The sequence below is a fragment of the Eulemur rufifrons genome, chromosome 17, assembly GCF_041146395.1.
Source record: "Eulemur rufifrons isolate Redbay chromosome 17, OSU_ERuf_1, whole genome shotgun sequence".
NCBI lineage: Eukaryota > Metazoa > Chordata > Mammalia > Primates > Lemuridae > Eulemur > Eulemur rufifrons.
The window spans coordinates 76,727,574-76,746,270 of record NC_090999.1 but is presented as its reverse complement, the minus strand read 5'-3'; positions in this window follow the sequence as shown (position 1 = coordinate 76,746,270).

Here is an 18,697-nt window from a genome sequence, read left to right as displayed (position 1 = left end):
CACTTTGCTAAGCTTTCTGTATGCAATATTATTGCACTGAATTTATTACAACAGCCCTACACAGTAGTATTGTTATGCCTATTTTGCAGATAAGAAAGTAGAGGTTAAATAATTTTATCAGGAGTGGATCCAGGATATCTAGAATTTCAAGTCCAGACCATCAGTCTCCAAATTTTCTTCTCTTTCCACAACCTCTACACTTATATTCAGAACCACTATCTTCACTGAAAAGTTATTGATTGGCCATCACCATAAATGGTATTTGGTGTATAGTCAGAGTTCCCAAATTTATTTAGAGAGACCTACCATCAAAGTTTTCCTGTGGAAGTCCAAGTCCTAGAACTCATTTCTATTTTCTTTATCAAAGTCATTTTGATGATTTATATAATTTATGTAAGACTATTCAAGATACCCCAATTTTAGTACTTTAATAGTAAACTGTTGGACCTCAGAATCTTGGGACAGGATTGATTGATTCAGGAGGATGATGGCAACTATTTTTTTTAAGGGCTGCATGTCAAGCACTGGGCTTGACATTGAGAATATAATGATAATGACCTGCAGATCACCTTGATTTTTGACAAGTCCACAGTGATATCTGTACTTTAAAGCCCAATGAAACAAAATGCAATAATATTATTGGGATGAGGAGAATGTATTAAAGGGCATAAATGACACCAATCATTTGGAGGCTCCAAATTGCCAGGTCTGAAAATTGTTGAAATTGCTAAATGTTTATTAAGCACTAGATTATTTTAGAGCAGGCAAAAATACTGATTTCTCCTGGGACAAATAGTTAGGCTCCCTCTTTCAAAAATAAATGTTAAAATATCATTCTGTTGTGAATTCCCAGAAAGAAATTGAAGCTCACTGATGCACTTTAAATTGCATCAAAGGATTAAAAAGAAGAAGAAACGTACGAGAAGCTTTGGACATGGTCGGGTACTTTTAGATATGGTTAATACATTTTAATTCTGCTTTCAAATACTCTTGATAGCGAATAACAAGGAGGAATTAAGATGTGGTATAGTGAAGCATGCTTTGCCCGGAGAAGCAGTTTAATCCATGACCTACGACATTGACTTGCTTATCTAATATTTCTTTTTGAAAGCTTTCTCTGTGGTGCTGCCACCTAATTGTAAATATACCATTCTGTTTATTCCTCCTGCTCTGTGCTTCCATTCGTATGTCTCCTTTAAGTTAGGCAAATAGGCTACCTCCGAGTAAAAATATTACTGACAACTCCAAAGTGAAGACAGTTCTAATGGGAAATACCTTGGCACTATCAGAGGAGCTGCTGGTATGGCTGTTTCTGGTTATCAGTTAGGAACCAGCAGATGTTAAATTGACATATGTTAGGAAATAGCTTTCAGAGGCTTGTGTTTCAAAACATATAAAAGAAAAGCAGATGACACCACTTTTTTTTTTTTTTTGGCTTAAACTGTATAACTAGAAAATCACACCAGATGTGTTAAGATGTTTCTCTTTGAAAATATATTCCGTTTCCTGAGAAAGACTGCTCAAAAGCAGAAGTGAGAGATGGCCCCCTCAAAGTTTACTTTGGTCTTCTTTTCATAAATTGAAAATTTTTATTGTGATGAAAATATTTGGAGAAAAATCAGTGGGGCAAATAACAGTGAATTCAATATTTTTATAATTGTTATGGGTTTTATAAACTGATGAATTGCTTGGTTCTCCTTTAAAATGTAGAGCAATTGAATAAGGTAACTTGAGAATTGAAACGTTAGTCTTACTTGCCTGACAATTTTATCATAAATGATTCATTCTCATGCGGTGTCTTAGCCCATTTTGTATTGCTATAAAAGAATACCTGAGACTGGGTAATTTACAAAGAAAAGAGGTTTATTGAGCTCACAATTCTGCAGGCTGTACAAGAAGCATGGCACCAGCATCTGCTTCTGGTGAAGGGCTCAGGCTATTTGTGGCAGAAGGTGAAGGGGAGCCAGTGTGTGCAGAGAGTGCATGGCTAGAGAGGAAACAGGAGAAAGAGAAGGGGTAAATGCCGGGCAATTTTTAACAACCCACTCTGGAGGGAAGTAATCCAGTGAGAACTCACTCCCAAGGGAGGGCACTAATCTACCCATGAGGGATCTGCCCCATGACCCAAACATCTCTCACTAGGACCCACCTCCCAACATCACCACATTGGGGATGAAATTTCAACATGAGATTTGGTGGGGACAAACATCCAAACTGTAGCACATAGGAAGGTATTAACACAAGAAAATATATTTTTTGCCTGCGCAGTATTCATTCCCCTCCTTCAGGTAACAGCACCTTTAACATATATGCTTGAGGAACCAACCCGATTCCACACTCCATGTACCTGTTCTCTCTGACTAGATTGGGCTCCAGGGCAGAGCATGTGATCTGAGATTGGCCAGTCAGTGGATTCTGATCCCACGGGCTATAATGTATTGACTCAGCGTTGAGCAAATAACCCGAGTGAGGCCAATGAGACACATTGTTGGAACTTTTGGTAGAAACATTGAGAAAAATGGGGCTTATCTTCCTCTTGGAATTGAATTAATCTTTTTGAACATAATCAAGCTCCCAGAAGACATTTTGTCACCATGAAGGGGGTATATATTCAAGAATTAAGTCAACACAGAGGAAAGCAAGGGAGGGAGGAAGGGGGGGGGAAGAAGGGAGGGAGAGAGAGAGAGGGAGAGAGAAACGTAAGGGAAGGGAAGAGAAGAGAAAAGACTGAGTGCCGATATCTTTTAGCCTGTGGATCCAACCTATTCATGAACGTCTAAATTAGTTAAACAACAATTCTTCTCTTTATTTAAGCCCATTTTGAGCTGAGTTTCACTCAGTTGCAGTCAAGAGAGTATGATGAGAAATCACTATAGGCTGAGGGAATTAGGGAAGATCCCATGGAAGATGTAGCCCTGGGCAGGATCCTAAAAGACGCTAGATTGGAGTACGCAGAGATGGAGAGAGGGGCATTGCTGATGGTGTGGCTCATAACCCAAAGCCTTGGAGTCAATATGAAAAGGAAAATAGCTAAAGGGTCTCTGAGGCTGAGATGCATGAAGCACTCCAGGCTGAGTCTCTGGTCTTAGCCACTGTATGCAGACTGCAGTCAGCCAGCTGACTACACAGTATTCCAGGGCATGGGATGTGCTCCTGAGGATAATGGATGTGCTTTCGTGTGTGGCCACGTATGACCTGGAGTCTGCATGAACAGAGACTCTGTGTGTACAGTGGTGTTGGAGACGTAAGCAGAGGGACCAACCTTCAAAGGTGGGAAGCCCACATTCACATTCACAATTTTAAAATCCTGGCTCAAACAGCATGGGAACCTCAGTCTTCCCTATTAATATCCTGGGTGCTCAAGGAGACCTGTGGAAGGCTAGATTGGCTGAAAAAGGTCACCACTGAGGTGGCTTTCTAACATTTCTGAGCACAATAAGAAAGATATGTTATATCAGAACACATAGCATATTTTAAAAACCAAAACAAAAGTTCATGAACCAGCACTAACCCTTATTTCCCTTGACTGCTTCTTATGTATTTTGATATTTTATATTCTATCTCATTCCATTTCTTTCTTTCTTTTTTTGCATACTGATGGGACCAGCATTCAAAAATTGATTCATGGTCCACTTTTCATGGTCCACTTTCAAACTAGCCGTTTGAAAAACTTGTCTTAACTGTGCTGCTGGGAAGCACCAGCAGATGTCACTGTAGGTGACCACACCAGTGGAACAGCAGCAGCCAGTGACCATGGCAATGGTGGCTCCCTGCCAAGAGCCACAGCATCGCTTTACTGTGTTTATTTTTATTTATTTTTTTGTATAGGTCAAGTTCATAAGGTTCTACGTTTCAAAAATATAGAAGGGCACACAGTGAAAACTCTTCCCATTCCTGCCTCTCAGTGCCCTGTTACCTTCCTCTCGGGCAAATCAATGTTGCTAGTTTCTTCTGTTATCTTCCAAAGACACAGTGTACTCTCTCTCACTCTCTCTCTCTCTCTCTTCTCTTCTTTTACAAGAGGACAGCATAATTATAACACTGTTCTGTATCTTTCTTGTCTTTCCTTAGCATATTTTAGGGATTATTCCATCAACACAAAGAAGAAAACGTCTCCATTCTGTTTAAAGCTGCATAATAGTCCACCATAGTATTATTATTATGTATTCAGCCAGACACCTGCTGACTTCACATTTGGATTGTTTCCAGTATTCTACTGTTACAAACAATGCCGCACCCGGTTACTTTGCTGATTCATCGTTTTACACATTCGAGCATATCGATCCTAGCATCCTTAGAAATGAAATTCCTGAAACAAAGCGTATGTACATTTTGTAATTTTTGATAGGTATTGCCAAATTTCTTTCTAGAAACTATTATTCTAGTTTGTACTAGTTTTACGCTTCCATATTCTTGAAAATAGTTTTATTAAGTTTCCCAATCTTTGCCATTTAATAGATAAAAAAATCATATCTCAGTATGGTTTTCATTTAATTTAACTTAATTTATTTTATTATGAATAAGATTATTTGTTCCATATACCTAAGAGCCAATGGTATGTTTCCTGTCTACTCTCTTTTCACATCTTTTACATCCTCCTTGAAGAGCAACCATCAGCTGTTAAGTAAAGCAAGCACTAGCACTTGGCTTAGCTTGTCTAAATATCAAGTAATAGTGTATATATCAAACAAAGACTATATCCTTGCAGAGCATTGTGTAAAGTACTATAGTGTAGACAAAGAATATATTCTAGAAATCATTAATCTGTGTGGAGCCAACCTAATTATTCCAGACACTTTCACACCTGACACACTCTCAGAGTCTAGGTAACCACCAGTATAATGTCAACTACTAGGGCAGACAGCATAATCTGTCACCTAAATCCTCATTAGAAACAGATACTACATGAGGTGCTGGGGATACAAAGATGAATAAGACCAAGTTTTGAGTGAAAAAGATAAACAAAATAAAGCAACAGAATTAAAGATATTTGTACGAAAGATGGTCAACAGGGAATACAGTTGGGAGTGGTCAGTTCTGCTGGAGTGGAAAAGTTCCCTAAAGGAATCATGGTAGATGAGCCCTGTAGGCCCTTCCTCAGGAGGGCTCTTCGTTACACACTCCTTTTCACTCCACCATCCCTGCTTGCTTGAATTCCCAAAATATAGCTGATTTTCCCAACAACTGAATCCTTTAACTTTTTTCATTCCTTCAAATTACTTGCCACATTTGCTTTACATTGATCATTTATCTTCCTTCTAAGCTTTACCCATCTGAAAGGCAAGGATTAGGTCTTACTCATGCAAATGTCTGTACAATGTAGGCACTCAATAAATATTCCTGAATGGGTAAAATGATGGGTAAAAAAGTCCTTCTCTGATGGCAGTTACTCTACTTACTGCATCACTGATCAGTCAATGCCATTCTTTGCAGGTATAACGCTATACTGATGTCAAAGCTTGGCCTAACCTCTGCTCAGAAGCCACTGAGGGACCTACATCTCTAAGGATGTTAATTATGGAAAAATTCCTGACTATGGAACATTATCAGGACCATAGATTATCTGGGTCAAGTGGGTGGCTTAGTTTTTATAGTATCTCAAAGGGTTGATTCGTAACTTTGGAAATTAGGCAGAAAAATAATAAAAACATTTAGTAACTGCCAACTTAGTTATATGGAGATATGTGTGTGTGTGTGCGTGTGTGTGTCTGTGTATCTCCCAAATATTCCCTAGGATGTTTATGAACATTGTTTGTTTGTTTGTTTGTTTTTTGAGGCACAGTCTCACTCTGTTGCCCGGGCTAGAGTGCCGTGGCATCAGCCTTGCTCACAGCAACCTCAAACTCCTGGGCTCAACCAATCCTCCTGCCTCAGCCTCCCGAGTAGCTGGGACTACAGACATGCACCACCATGCCCGGCTAATTTTTCCTACATATTTTTAGTTGCCCAGCTGATTTCTTTCTAGTGTTTTTTTTTTTTTCTTTTTTATTTCAGCTTATCATGGTGGTACAAAAGTTCAGGTTATATATATTGCCCATGCCCTCCCATCCCCCCGAGTCTGAGCTTCAAGCGTGTCCATTCCCTAGACAGTGCACATCGCACTCATCAAGTAGGTATACACCCATCCCCTCCCCCGAGTCCCCACCTCTGTCCGATACCCAATTGGTGTTATTTCCAAATGTGCACTTAGGTGATGATCAGGGAAACCAATTTGCTGGTGAGTACATGTGGTGCTTGTTTTTCCATTATTGGGACACTTCACTTAATAGAATGGGTTCCAACTCTCTCCAGGAGAACCAAAGAGATGCCATATCACTGTTATTTCTTATAGCTGAGTAATACTCCATGGTATACATATACCACATTTTACTAATCCATTCATGAATTGATGGGCATTTGGGTTGTTTCCACATCTTTGCAATTGTGAATTGTGCTGCTATAAACATTCAGGTGTAGGTGTCTTTTTTATAGAATGACTTGTTCTTCTGGGTAGATGCCCAATAATGGGATTGCTGGATCGAATGGTAGGTCTACTTGAATCTGTTTAAGGTATCTCCATATTGCTTTCCACAGGGGCTGTACTAGTTTACAGTCCCAACAGCAGTGTATGAGAGTTCCTGTCTCTCCGCATCCACGCCAACATGTGTTGTTTTGGGACTTTTTCATAAAGGCCATTCTCACTGGAGTTAAGTGATATCTCATTGTGGTTTTGATTTGCATTTCCCTGATGATTAGAGATGTTGAACATTTTTTCATATGTTTGTTAGCAATTCTTGCTCAGGCTGGTCTCAAACTCCTGAGCTCAAACGATCCTCCGGCCTCGGCCTCCCAGAGTGCTAGGATTACAGGCCTGAGCCACCGCGCCCAGCCAACATTCTTAAGGTGTTTGTGAAAACAGCTAACATGTCTGCTATTGGTACCATCTTCTTTACTATTAATCACACCTTACCTGGGAGTTAAAACTCTCTAGCCATGAGTGATTAGGTTCAGGACCTCAATAATGCTTCATTGTATGTTCTTATTATTTACCTTACCCCCTTCCTAAATCCTACCGTAGTCTTTGCCAGTTGGGTCAATTCTTTTGAGCCTTTCTCTCCACATTTGCTCAGTACCTGTTTATTTAATTAGGAGATTTGCTAACTTTGGGTGCAGGACTGCTATTTGTCACTGCCGTAGCTGGAGTCTCCTAGTGTCTGCACTTTCTCTGGACAGCTACATGTCATAGTACTATGTGCTGGACTTGTCTTCTCATATTGTCCTTTCCTGCTCAGCATTTCTGATTTTCAATACAATACTCGGGTCACTCCTCCTGGGGTATTTTCTTTTTGTAATAATTGAGATGGTTTTTTGACTTAGAACTTTTTAAAACAGTATTTGACTAAGAAGAAATAAGGTCAAAAATATGGGTGAATATATTTATTTTTATTAAATATTTAGCTTTGGCATGTATATACCCAAGATTCTCAAGACACATACACACACACACACACACACACACACACACAAAATTTTAATAAACAACTAGTATATCTTCTACAGATACCTGATTTTTTAAGGGACCATAACCTTGGGCCACCAGAAAGAAGGTCCATGACTTATTCTTTAAGCCTTAAGATTAAGGACACTTTCAGACTTCTCCCAGATCTCTCTTACCACGTTGCCCATCTTGACTCCAATGGCTTTGCTGGCCATGGGCAGCCTTGACTCAATTTGGTCACATGATTGGTATTGGCCACACAGTGTTTCATGGTTGGTGTTCTCTTGGCCATGTGGTTTATGTCTCAAGATACTGCAAAAAGCTATGTCTACTATCCCATGTTTTGAGAATGGCTTTCAGAAAAGAGCTACATTATCTGAGTTCTTATCCTCTTTCATTAAAAATTGTACCTTAAGTCCCTGGTTTACAATCATGGCTTTGCAACCAAAGGCTGCAAGCAAAAATTAAACAAAATCTTTGTTTTCAGATCACTATTTCTGAATCAATGGGAACTGAGAGCTCAAAATGTGCTTTCCCCCCCTTTTTCTCCTTCATTCTTAGCTGTTGTTAATAGCAATAAGAGATGTTGTCAATAGCAATATGAGATAAATATCTTCTGTGGAATTTTTTTTTAAAGGCTTTATTTGCTTTCTTGTTTGGTTGTTTATTATTTTGGCTAAAGTAAGATTTTGCATCATTTGTAACAGTAGAGTTACTTTTCGGAATTTCACCTGTTACTTGTTTGAGACTATAGTCAAGGAGCAAAGCTGGAATTCATAAATATTGTAGCAAAGCTCAGACCTGCCAGGCCAGCCACCATATATAACCCTTATGTTGTACCCAGTAGGTCAACCCACAGACCTCAAATGACAGCTATATGGCCCCTTCCAAATACCATGTGTGCCAAGGAAAAATCTTGGTATGTTAGATATATAGCCATTGATTCTCTTTTGTACTCAAGATGTCTTCACATTAATAAAGCAAACCAACAGCAAATAGTTCAACCTTCTCTGACTATACTTTAAAGTTTGGAAGGGAAACTTGTTTAAAAAAATCCTTCTGGTGGAGTTCAAAATAGCCTGAAACTATAAAATTTGGGGAAAGTTTTGGTTTTTATTTAAAATGCTTGCAGAAGAGACACAATTTTAAGTTATGAAAATACCTCATTTATCTTTGTGACATTTATAGAGTATTTTTATTAGATATAATTTTATTTTTGTTAATATAAGTCCTCAACTCCATCAAATGCTAATGCAGTAAAATTTGTAAGACCATATATATTATCAGAGACATACAAATCATTTTCCATGGTAATATTTTCAAAAAGCTAAACTGAAGTCACAATGGGAGATTTTCATTCTGCTTGGCAATACTATGAACTGATATGTTCTTACATCTCCAATCCATCCTCATTTGCAATATCAAATTAAAATAAAACAAGTCATGATATTATATCTTCAAGGCAATAATAAGCTAGGGATGTTCACAAATTCCATGAATGGATGCCCAGTTGTATAAGAGTACGTGCTTTGTTGAAACATTTTCCATCATGAACAGAAGGAATCAGAGATAAGTAACAGCTCTAATTTAGTTCCCCTTTTCTAAGGGTAATTGGTACTAGAAAAAGTATTTTCAAAGGGTCTACACTTAAGTCTATGGCAAAGGCAATGCTTTGTGTTCACCTAGTCCTGTTTCACTTTTGTTTTTCCTGAACACAAAAGAAAATAGCATTTCATGATTTTCCTTGTAGTTACGTTGGAGGCCACGGCAATCGAGTCCACAGCAATTGAGTCCATGTGCTGAGATAGCAACACCTCACATGGAAGCTGCCTGGATCCCTGAGTCACCGTATGCCAGACAGATCCTTCTTGCATTGGAACTTTTATGAACAGGAAATGAATCTTTGTTGTGTTAAATCATAGAGACTTCAGGATTAGTTTGTTAGTGCAGGATAGCCTAGCCTGTCCTAACACAATCCAGAAACAAATTTTCAATATACATAATGGAAAAAATTTTTTGATTAGAATTTTATCTAAAAAAGAAAACCAAAATTGTGAAAATGTTTATTTTCTCTTTTATTTAATAAAATATAGGTTATGATGCTACAATAATTGTATTTATGGTTTCAATGACACAGAAAAAAATGTATTTATGCTTAAAATAGAGAATGAATCAAATGTTGGGCTTCTGGCATTTTTTTAAAGGACTCTTACGTGCCTACTAGGCTTTGCAAGGCTACTCTAAAGATGGAGCATGTCTCTCTCTCAATCTTTGGAATTATTAAATTGAAATATAATACACATCCATTTAGGATTTCTCTTAGGTAAAAATATAAAACTTAGCTATAGATATTCAGAGAAAGTCTTACATTTGAAAACGTTAAAACAGTTCAAGTTCTTCGAAAATCTTTTTGGAAGTTTTAGAAAAGTTTATGTATAAGAAAATAATATTTTATGTGCTTCTTGAAAAGAATAGGTACAGTAGTACTATTATTTTTACTGAACTTCAGGGAGTTTGCCAAAAAATCCTAACTCTGAATTTTTATTAAAAAATAAATTGGACTTTTTTTTCTGGCTTTTCAAGTAAAATCAGTGAAAAACAATCTCTTATTTAGCTATAAATAAGTCCAGAAAGGAGGATCTGACAGGTTGGATGTCATTCCAAGATAGCTATGGACTAACTTTTTCCCAGAAGGGGTCTTTGATACAGAAAGAGACAGAGACTGCAACAAATGAGATAGAAACATTTTGAAAGTCTCAAGACATAAAAATTACTTGTATGTGACCAAAATATTTTAAAAAGTATTTCAATAGGCAGTACTAAGTCTCCATAATGACAGAATTTATCACATATAAATCAAGAAAAAAAAATCCTTGGTGTACCTGATGGAATCTTTTGGAAACTAAAACCTCAACAAATATTCCTTGGAAACCAGAATAATTCTATCATTTTCATTACTTCATTTCCCAAAATGGAAAATTATCTTTTTAACATTCTTACTTTCTTAAATAAATTCCATGATGAACATAAAGATTTGATCCCTTCTTAGGTATAATTAAATCTTGTATTTCTGGGGTGCTTCACCTACTTAAAAAAAAAAAGAAAGAAAAGAAAAAGAAAGGATTCCAGAAGCTTTGTAGCACCAAGCATATGCTTTATAGGATTTCAGAATATGTTGATTGCTTGACTGAGAGCCAGAGACGGTTAACTACTAAAATACAAATAAAATGTTTCCCAATTTAAATGGATTGAAAAACTTCCTCTGCTTTCCAATAGAGTATAATTAACAAATGCAATGATTGTTACCGACAGCCAGTCATCCAGACAGCCATGCAGATTGACAGTTTGTGAACCTGTCTCAAGGTGCTGTAAAACATTTTGCAGCAGAACCTCAAAGTCCACTTTGCCACATGGGTGGAAGACCTTCATTTCCATTTTTACTGCTTTTTAAGTCTATCAGCCATAATAAGGGCATGTCAAAACCCAGTTGCTTTCTAATGTAACACCCAAGAACACATTAGTATGAAAGGCATTAACTTTCTTTTTGGATACAATTAGAGAATAAATATTTTTATTTTCTTAGACTTCTTATTCAGCTGAGAAAAGAGAATAGTCTCCCAGAGTTAAAATTCATGTCCAAAAGCCAAAATGAAAAGCAGCTACTCTCAGCATATTTTAGCTAAAGAACATTCCCACCCCTGTGAGGACTATATTTTGACTATCTGGGTCCCAGGATTTTTGCATTCAGTAGAATACTTTCTGTTGTTAAACCTTTATGTTCTTCTAGGTTGATTGTTTCCATGTCTGTGAGGTTCCTCGAGCTTTGCCTACAATGGACTAGGAAGGAACCTGAGGACCTGGTTCCTCATACAGAACCAGAACTGTGGTCACAGTCCTGTCACTTCATTTCTCTGGACCCCATTGTCCCATCTGTGCTACCATCACAGAACTTATAAGAGAATCCTATAAGATAAAATTGCTTTTAAAATTATAGAATGCTATCATACAGTTGTAGGGATATTCTAAACTTAGACTTGCCTCTTGTTTGGGGTGGTACCATAATTAAATTCCTTTTTATTGCAATGAGATGGAAATAGCAGATTACCAACAGATAGAGCACTTCACATTCCCTTCCTTCCCTATGTGGTGCAATGACAAATAGCTAGATTGCTTCAGGTTCTTTGCCTAAAGGTGGGACTTTTCATCCATCCATCCTGAGCCCCAAGGACTGAGGTCTCTTAGCTGGCAATCGGGGAGTAGATGACAAAAGGTTTTTCTGAAGTTTTAAATCCATGTCTCTGTGGGAAACCCCCATGTAAGGAAGGATGGACCCTTTTTATTCTTTCTCCAAGCCAAAACTTTTACATCAATGAGAAATGCAATTATAGCTTCATGGCAGGAGATGTACAGATATTACTCACATACCCTCACTATAGACATGTAGCCTCCCTCTCTCTCAGAAAAGGGCACAATGACCCCAGCCCACTTTCCTGAAGAATAATGGTCATGACCCATGTTCCAATGGAAAAAAAAAAAATCATTATGTGGAAATGTCAGAGGCCTCAAACCCATTTGGAAATTTTCAGGAAGATCTCATAACAAGAAGTAGTGTGGTATGATTGAAAAAGAACCGCCCCAGAGAGGGGGAGCTGGATTCTAGTCTCAGTATTCCACTTTGTGCTGTGTAACCTTGACAAGTTACAATACTCGCAGTGTCTGTTTCCTTACCAACAGCGCAAGCCTATCTCTGAGATCCTTATAAGGCTAACACACTATGCTTTTTCTAATTCTAGCAGTCTTTAATATATGAATCCTAATGTAACTTATTGGAGGGGAGAACAAAACGGAGTTTGAGTCTCTCGATCTTTTTCAGTGACTTTTAAAAAACTAAACTTTTTAGTCAGAGAGGCAAAATCTTCAGTGTTGCTAATAAAGGCCTGATAATGACTTTCTCTTTTTCATGCAAATGCGGAAGGATGCTATCTGCATATAGGCTAATTTTGTCCACCACTGAACCAGAACAGATCTGATGAACTATGCCTGAACACATATCTCAGTGAGGCTGCAAGAGGCATTGATGAGAGCTAAGATGAGAGGAGAGAGGTCTCTATATTGAATAAATGACCTACGTTTGCATCTAAAAGCCACTGTGTCTATTCAAATGCCATGCTTTTGAAAGAGGCAAATATTCTTTGGCTAGTTTAAAAGCTATGAAGCAATTTTGGGGTTTCTATTCAATAGAACAAAAGGCAAGAACCAAGAGTTCTGAGTTTGGTTCAGGATTGAAATACTCAAGTATCAGCATGTTAATATAGGCCAAATGTATAACTTCCCAGATATCACTGATTATGTCTCATAACTTAAAAAAGTTTACTCATAACTGAAAAAAAAATAACCTGATGCAGCATCAATCAAAGGTTTGTCAACACATTATTTTAAAGTAGTGAGATAAGGGTTTAAGTGCAGGGGAAGTCATCTCACAGAAAGGTTGAATTTAATAAGAAAAAGTCTTGATTTTCTTTATACAAGGTAACCTTAGTAAATTCAGATAAACAAAAAATAGAAATAATGAAAATAACCTGCAAGCCCAGCAATCTGTTAATATTTCCATGGGTTTCCTTATATTTTTTTTCATGTATATATGGGACCACAACGCACATACTAGTTTTTCACCAGCTTTTCCCACCAACATTATATTTTTGAACCTCTTCACATATCCTCGAATATTCATGTACAAACAACAATCAGCTTCAAACGCCACTTAGAGGAAACCCAGTGCTTCCTCCGGGGTGCCTGGGGAGTTTTCAGGATTTGGGGTTTGGCTGAGTGGACAGAGTTCCATCCTTCCACCTCCACCTCAAAGTCTACCCTCATCAATAGAAACGTTTCTTAAGTTTGCTTAAGTACGCTTTATGTATATTTTTCACTTATTTGTCTGAAGGATCTGTTGCTAAAGTGAAAAATTGGCAATCACTGTTCTATATCACCTTTAACATCCAGAATTTTTGGCACATATATATGTATTATATCCTTATTAACAGATCCCCTTCAGCATGGGAGATAAGATTCAGACTTCCTGGGTTCAAATCCCAACTCTATCACTGACCAGCTGTGTGTTTATGATGGTTTTAAAATAGATCTACAAACTCTTTGACCCTCCTCCCACCAAACAGTGGAATCTAATTCTAATTCTCTTCCCCTGGAATGCTGGCTGGGCTTATTGACTCCGTTCTAATGAAGAGACTGCATCGGAAGTGACTTGGCATGACTTCCAAGGCTAGGTCATGGCCAGCTTCAGAACTGCAGCAGGGATCTGGGCAAGGCATTCCCCTCTCTTTGCCTCACTTTCTTTATCTGTAAGATGAGAAAAATATTGATATCAGTTTCACAGGATTTTTAAAAACAATTTCAGAGTTAATATACGTAAAAACCTTATCACAGGCAGCTTGTAAGCACTATAGAATTATAAATCTATTATTATTAAGTTGCTTTTCATTTTTTAGAAATTTCTGCATATATAGTAAATATTCACATATAGTCAAATCTCTGCAGGCAATTATGATTATTTTCTTAGAAAGTTGTAAACATAGAACTGCTGGATCAAGGTGTATGCATTTATTTAGAAATAGTTATTGTGGAACTCAATTCTCACTTGAGTGTGAGAAAACCTGTTCTATTCAATTATATTATTAAAAGCACATGGCATCAATGAGTCCTGATTACGCGGGTGGATATTCCTGTCACCTCTACATCAGCTTTCATATTTTTATTAAGAAATTAAGAATAAAGGAAAAAGCAAAACATACTTGAGTTAGCAAGAAATCTTATAAACCTCTATGTCTTGTGCTGTAGGACTAACAAGACACAGTTATCAGTTAGTCTGCATAAAGTATCTCATTATGGGCCTGGGAATGGATATATGTGCAATGTGGAAGGATGTTATAATAATAATAACATAATATATTATTTGTATATTAAGAGCCTATATTAATCAGAATGCCTTCAACTGCAATGACAGATAACTCTACCCAAAATGACTTAAGAAAAAACATTATTGACTTATAATATTAGCTTCAGGCAAGACTAGATCCAGTATTCTTCAAATATCAATCTGCCTCTAACTCTTAATCCCCCAACCATGCTTTCTTCTATGCTAGCTTCATTTTCAAACAATCTTCATCTCAAGGCCCCTGAAATTTCCAGGTGTATGTCTACCAGTTTTACAACATTATAGCCAGAGTTCTTACTTATTGCACACTGTGACTCTGAGGATTAAACTGAAAAGGAGTTCACTAAAAGACTACTTTGCAGGCTACAGAATTGTTGTAAAGGCTGGAGAACCCTGTCTGCAGCCAAGGTTCCAAAATGAATGGTTTAAAGAAACTATAATTAGTGCCCCCGCCACCCTACCCCCCACTGAGGGCATTGTTTACACTGAGGCCAAGAGCTCAAATGCTGCTGGTTCCAAGGCCATTCCAGGGCCAGGAACTCAACCATGAAACCACTGCCACCCACAAAACCATACACCTGAGTTGCTATCCTCTCTAAGTAGTGCCCTGAGCTTCCTTCCTTAAGTTGTTGACTTCCCAATCAAAGTTTCAAATGACTGAGTGACTGGTAAGGCATCTAGCTTACATATCTGTTTCCTGCTGCTGAAGAGACTGGGATAGCAAGTTTTCTGCATTTTACCTTGGTGAATCAGGACTCAGAGGGAGGAAATTCTCTGAAACTTAAGAGTTTTGTTTAAAGGTGCTGGGCCAGAAAACAAGATAGATGCCAGGAAGAGCAGCTCTAGGTGGGGAGAGAGAGAGAGAGAGTTTTTAAATACGATCTGCCAAAAATCTCAGATCTAACTTTCATGGTTCTGGCTAAGGTCATATATTGTGGTTTAACAATCCCTCTTGAGCTGGGAACCAGATTTGCCACATGCCCACTTCTAGAGCTTGAAGTTGGAGCTAGTCCCATTTCGATCATGTGAATTGATAATAGGTCTAACGATCAAGAAAGAATGGACACTGACAGCAAAATCACCCACAGAGCCCCACCCTGGTCTTTACAGAGCTCCACCAAATCCCTGAACCTGTCATCTCTACCCGCTCCTCCCTGGTGTTCGCCGAACTGCAAGGCATGACTGCAAACCCCTGGCCATCTTGTACACAAATCCACCCCAGGATCCTGCAGAGCCAGGAACGGCAGCATTATGTAAAATCATACCTCATCTGCCATCTGGTTTTGGGAACAAAATGTACAGAGGCAGGAAGAGAGAACAGAATTCCTTTGGAGGAACTACTTTGGGGCAAATGAGAACTGAAGGAAAAAAAGTTTATTTCTTAAAGGTTAAGCAACTTTTGCTTTCGTTTCCTAAGTAGCAAAAGTTTAGGCTACTACTTTCTTTCTTGTTCTACTCTAGATTTGCGCATATATTTATAGCTTTTAGCAAAAGCTATAATTTTGATGGCTCCACTCAGAGCCATTTCTAAGAAGGATGTGATACCACTTCGCACTACTTTTCATGTATATATACACATATATGTGATGTTCAATTTTATTGTTTCTTGTACTCTGAAATGTAAGATAGTAAACTGTTTTTAAGGTCACATTTTTATAAAAGTTTAAAAAATTACACAATGAGCAACCCAGTTAAAAATATGAGAAAGAAAAATACATTCAGCATTCTTTGCATACTAGAACACTTCTAACATATACTAACAATTTAAAACTGAAGAATAGGTTTCTCCTACTTAATTTCAAGAAGTGTTTACATATGTTATTATTGTGCTTAATTTATTTTTCCTTTGAAAAATCTGCAATTTTAATTTTTTCCTTTGACCTAAGAGTTGTTTAATAAAGTGTAATTATTAAAAATTTGGATATTTAAATATTATTATTAATTTCTAATTTTATTGCCTTATGTTTAGGAAATGCTATTCATATTATTCCTATCCTTTGGACTTTATTGGGGGGGGGTGTTTATGTGGCCTAAGATATGGTCAATTTTCATGAATGTTCCCTGTGCACCTGAAAATAAGATATAATCCCTACTATGCACAGTTCAATATATCTATAAGTACTGTCTTATTGATTATAATTTTATATTCTTACTATATTTTTATCCATTTCGTCTGTATTGGATTGAGAGATATGTATTAAAAGTTTCTATTTTTAGTATGTTCCTACTTATTTCTTCTTGCATTTCCTGTAGTTTTTATGTTTTAAATAAAATCAGGTCAAGGCAAGTATTGAGGAATAAACCTGAAGAAACATCCATCACAAAAAGATTTTAGAAGACACAAGTAGGGAAATGGGGAGACTCACCCCTTCTTTGCCTAGAAATGGAGACGGGGGAGAGAAAGCTAGGGCTGGGATTAATTTCTACATGAAAGTTTTAGATCTTTTGTTAGATCAATTAACCTTCTTCTCCACCCAGGGCCCTATAGTGACTGCTCAGGAAATACTAGCTTAAATACAAAGCCAATTTGCCCTATTATCCACACCCGGAGAATGACTTTTACCCCAGCCTTGGTTCCTTTCTAGAGTCAAAATATTGGTCAATATGAGCTGATAACAAGACAGAAGGAGTCTTCCTTTAAAGCATCTTTCCAGCGGACAGGCTATTTCATCGAACTAACATATTGTGAACTTTTAAAAAATGCTCTAAAATAATGGCTACATGAAAAAAGAAGTTAACCTGGCAAATATTCAAAATGTAAAACTGCAATGAGTTGATGACATTTCATAATTTTAAATTTTGCTTAATTGAAAAATAATTGAGATTTTTTTCACTACTTCTTATGTGAAAAGTTCAAGGAAAGAAAAATAATGTGCAGACACCAGCATTTGAACAGTTCTTAGTTGATAACATAATTCCTTTGATATTGTTAGCATTATGTTTGAGTTTTACTAGAATAGGGGCCATGGTCTTCACAAAAGAGTTTTAGAACATTAGTCACTCATCCTAAAAACAAATTTATCTTCATCTGGTACGGATCACTTCTACATAGTTATTAAGATTAACAAGCATCAAGTATTAAAATTAACTAAGTCACAGAAAACACAAGGAATAGTCCAAAGGTATTATATGCCATGTAGGCTAAGAACAAATTTCTGCTTTGATTATTTTATGGATATATCTTTTATAGTTAATTTAATTGAACTTGACAACTCAACACTTTTGCACCTGTCTACTGCATTTCATAATATAAAGAGGAATGTCTAAGGTTATCATCCATAAGTTTCTCACAAGTTTTTCTCCATATGGCAACAAATTGAAGATGCTGTGCTTGTCAGAAGCTAGATGTGATGTGTATTGAGAACTATATATACAAGTGGCCCTCAATAACCTAAAAATGAAGGAAATAGATTGCTTTATTAGACTTCAACTGCAAAATGAGCACAATTACCAGATAGTTGATTGGCAAATTCTCCTACAAAAGAGACAACTTCCTAGGCTTTCAGAACCATAATGTAAAGATGATGTTTCCATATACCTGTCAGATCAATCAAGGAAACCCAGAGAAAGAAAGTCATGGAGGACAATTTGGTATCCTTCCCAGCACACACAAAGGGGAGACATACAGGAGAATGTTGGCAGTATCCATCTTGGCAGATCCTTGACGAGAGGGAATCTTGGGTATCATATTTTTAGTACCCTGGTCCCTATGGTAGGACTATGTCAATGGTGATATGGACACATCATCCTGGATAGTAGGACACATTTTATTTATCTAATGTGTGTTGGTAAGATTTCTGTATTCACCACATAACCTTCTAATCACATGAACCTTGATTACAAGGCGAGAATAAGCTCTTCACTTTGATTATGCGCCTTCTACTTCCCATTATAGTTATTTTTCATTATAAGTTAATAAATTCACATTCTGATATCTCTTGCAGTCTCCTGGGTAGTTTAGGTTTAATCAGAGTCACTCACAGGATTCCTAAAAATTGACAATTATTAGTAGCCTCTCCCTAAGCCCACTTGCAAATGCTGGTCTATTGCAAATTTCTTTTTTTTTTTTTTTTTTTTTTTTTTTTTTTGAGACAGAGTCTCACTCTGTTGCCCAGGCTAGAGTGAGTGCCGTGGCGTCAGCCTAGCTCACAGCAACCTCAAACTCCTGAGCTCAAGCGATCCCCTGTCTCAGCCTCCCGAGTAGCTGGGACTACAGGCATGCGCCACCATGCCCGGCTAATTTTTTCTATATATATTTTTAGCTGTCCATA